The sequence below is a fragment of the Elephas maximus genome, chromosome 1, assembly GCF_024166365.1.
Source record: "Elephas maximus indicus isolate mEleMax1 chromosome 1, mEleMax1 primary haplotype, whole genome shotgun sequence".
Classification (NCBI taxonomy): Eukaryota; Metazoa; Chordata; class Mammalia; order Proboscidea; family Elephantidae; genus Elephas; species Elephas maximus.
The window spans coordinates 82,375,604-82,379,028 of NC_064819.1; the positions used below are offsets into that span (position 1 = coordinate 82,375,604).

A 3,425-nucleotide genomic window follows, 5' to 3' on the forward strand; every position below is an offset into this window, starting at 1 on the left:
TTCTTCCCTGTCCTTGTTAGGTGCCATCGAGTAGGTTCCGACTCAAAGAGACCCTGTGTATACCAGAAGAAAACACTGCCCGGTCCTGCGCCATCCTCACAATCGTTGTTATGCTTGAGCCGGTTGTTGCAGTCACTGTGTCAATCCATCTCGTGGAGGGCTTTCCTCTTTTTCGCTGACTCTCTACTAAACATGATGTCTTTCTCCAGGGATTGGTCCCTCCTGATAACATGTCCAAAGTATGTGAAACAAAGTGTTGCTATCTTTGCTTTTAATGAGTATTGTGACTACATTTCTTCCAAGACACATTTGTTCTTTCTTCTGGCAGTCCATGGTATATCTCAATATTCTTGTCAAGGCTGCAATTCAATTGTGTCAATTCTTCTTTGGTCTTCCTTATTCATTGTCCAGCTTTCACATGCATATGAAGCAATTGAAAACACCAGGGCAGGACTTACCTGCCCTGGTGTTTTTGTTTTTGTTTTTTGGCTTGGGTCAGGAGTACCCTAGTCCTTAAAGTGACATCTTTCCTTTTTAATACTTTAAAGAAGTTTTTGCTGCATATTTGCCCAATGCAATGTGTCGTTTGATTTCTTGACTGCTGCTACCATGGGTGTTGATTGTGGATCCAAGTAAAATGAAATCCTTGAGAATGTCAATCTTTTCTCTGTTTATCATGATGTTGCTTATTTGTCCAGTTGTAAAGATTTACGTTTTCTTTATGTTCAGGCATAATCCATATGGAAGATTGAAGTTTTTGATATGCGTTATTAAGTGCTTCAAGTCCTCTTCTCTTTCAGCAAGCAAGGTTGTGTCATCTGCATATTGCAGACTGTTAATGAGTTAATTCTGTGAACCCTGGTGCCACGTTCTTCTTCATATAGCTCATGTTCTTGGATTATTTATTCGGCATACAGATTGAATAAGTATGGTGAAAGATACAACCCTGACGCACACGTTTCCTGGCTTTAACCCAGGCAGTACGTCTTTGTTCTGTTTGAATGACTGCCTCTTGGTCTATGTACAGGTTCCTCATGAGCACAAATAAGTATTCTAGGATTCCCATTCTTGGCAATGTTATCTATAATTTGTTATAATCCTATCCTATAGGGTGGCTGTGAGTTGGAATCAACTTGACGGCAATGGGTTGGGTTTGGATTTTCGGTCTTTATGAAGTGCTAACAGACATTTGCATATTTTATTTAAAATTTTAAAAAAGGAACTTTAATTCAGTGGGGAAGCCTAGGAATTGATGGAGTAAGAAATTCCCATATGCTACATGCTATTGCACTTAAGATTCATTTCTGCTCTGATATTACATATCGTGTGTGTGTGCGCGCGCGTTGGGGGGAAGGGATTTTTTAATCATAAGAAATGTCAAAAAGTCCTGTAGAAAAAGAATCACTACCCTATGCGAGGAGGGTTTTGGGTTGCACAAATGGTTTTCGCTAAGTAATGGTTGTCGACTCAAACTTACTCAGCCAGGCCACAGAAGAAAAGGCCTGGCAATCTGCTTGCTTTAACGTTGTTGGTTGCTGTCGAGGAGATTCCGACTCAAGGCGGCCCCTTAAGCTGGCCGTAATCTTAGCGGGAGCAAACGTCCGGCACTTTTCTTCAGCTGGAACCAGCGGTCTAGGTCAGCAGTCCAGAGCAACAAAATTCACTACTGTGGAGTCAAATCGGACTCATAGCTGTAATCGTTACAGAAGAATTGAGTTGCCAAGCCTTCTCCCGCAGAGCTGGTGGTGGTGGGTTCGAACATTTGACCGTGCCAACAGGTTTCCTCCCTAAAGATTCCAAAACCAAAAACAGAGCCATTACCGTGGAAACCAAAACCAAAAACCAAACCCAGTGCCATCGAGTCATTTCTGACTCACAGCGACCCTATAGGACAGAGTAGAACTGTCCCACAGAGTTCACAAGGACCATCTGGTGAATTTGAACTGCTGACCCTTTGGTTAGCACCCGTAGCACTTAACCACTACCCCACCAGGGTTTCCATTACGGTGGAGTGGATTCCAATTCATAATGACACTACTTAAAAAAAAAAGAAAAGAAAAGAAAACCTGCTGCGGTCGTTTCACTTCCGATTCAAAGGGACCCTATCGGGCAGACTAAAAAACTACCTCCTACAGTTTCCAGGGAGCCTCTCATGGATTCGAAGCGCCAACCTTTTGGTTAGCAGCCGTAGCTCTTAACCACTACGCCACCAGGGTTTATATGTACACGTTTATTCAGGCCTAAATTTTACACAAAATGGATCAGAATTCCTACACCCATTGAAGTATTAAAAATAAAAAAACACAACTCTGCTAAGCACAATCTAATATTTGTTTGCCATTCTTTTTGTTTTACAATGAGGACGAAGAGCTGTGTAAAAGATTTACTTGTTATTCTTTTGAAAATAAGTTAGATTTATTTGTTTCTATTTGTTTCAGTAATTTTACAGTTTTTCACACACACTTGAGCTAGTTTTACTTATTTATTGGCCTCTGTAAAACATTAATATTTTTCCAAGAGTCAAAAGAATACAGATAGCTGTATTCAGACAAATTACAAGCGAGTGTCATATCCCGGGATTAACCCAGTTGATGGATTGGAGGCTGATTCCGGGCAATCTGGTGGAAGACCACCCAACGAGGAACAATACCTTTCTTTCTAGCACTAAGGTATCCTTCTCTTGGTGTATCCGTGTCCGAAAGAGTGCAGTGTAGGGATTTTGAAACAGCAGAATTGAACATTAAATGATTTTATCTTGATGGGTTAGTTCGCAAGTACTCAGAGAACAGTCATGAAATTCCTTGGGGGGCTGTCGTCAAGGGGTATAGCTCAGTGGTAGAGTGCGTGCTTCTTGCACGAGGCCCTGGGTTCAATCCCCAGTACCTCCATTTTTCCTTCTTCACAAAGCACACCCATAGATCCTCTTACTCTCACGCACTCACTTCTTTGTTGAGTTGCTGTGGCCTTGATGTTTCTTTCTTATCTGACCTGTGGGGATAATGGTGTTCACTTAAGGTTATTTGTTGTCATTTCTATTATACATAATTCTCTCCAAGCATAATCAACAATCACTGGTACATGGGCCACCATCATCATACCCCAAAGATTGCTAAGCAGTCTTTTTAAGACTTTTTGAGGAAAAGTTGACTGTTAACAGGCTAGAAAATCTGAAAGAAGAAAAACCTGCTCTAGTGCTTCAGAAAAATGATTGTTCCTTCTTCAGGAGGGAGAACACAGGATTCTCAAAGAATGTCAGGCAAAGAAGAATTCATTCCTGCCAAAGAGGACAGCAGTTTCCTTGTTTCCTATAATCCCCTAGTATGTTCTAAAACGTTGAGAAGTAGATATTTAACCCAGGTTTGGCCTGAGGAGGCAAAGACTAGCTGCCATGTCTTGTCTACCTCTCATTCACTGACCTGGATATG

General features: G+C 41.4%; 1 non-coding gene across 1 annotated transcript; it reads left to right on the plus strand.

Annotated features, from left to right (window-relative positions):
- Positions 1 to 2,818: 2,818 nt before the first annotated feature.
- TRNAR-UCU (transfer RNA arginine (anticodon UCU)) lies at positions 2,819 to 2,888 on the plus strand. Its single transcript has one exon. It is a non-coding gene; the product is annotated as a tRNA-Arg (tRNA).
- The last annotated feature ends 537 nt before the right edge of the window (positions 2,889 to 3,425 follow it).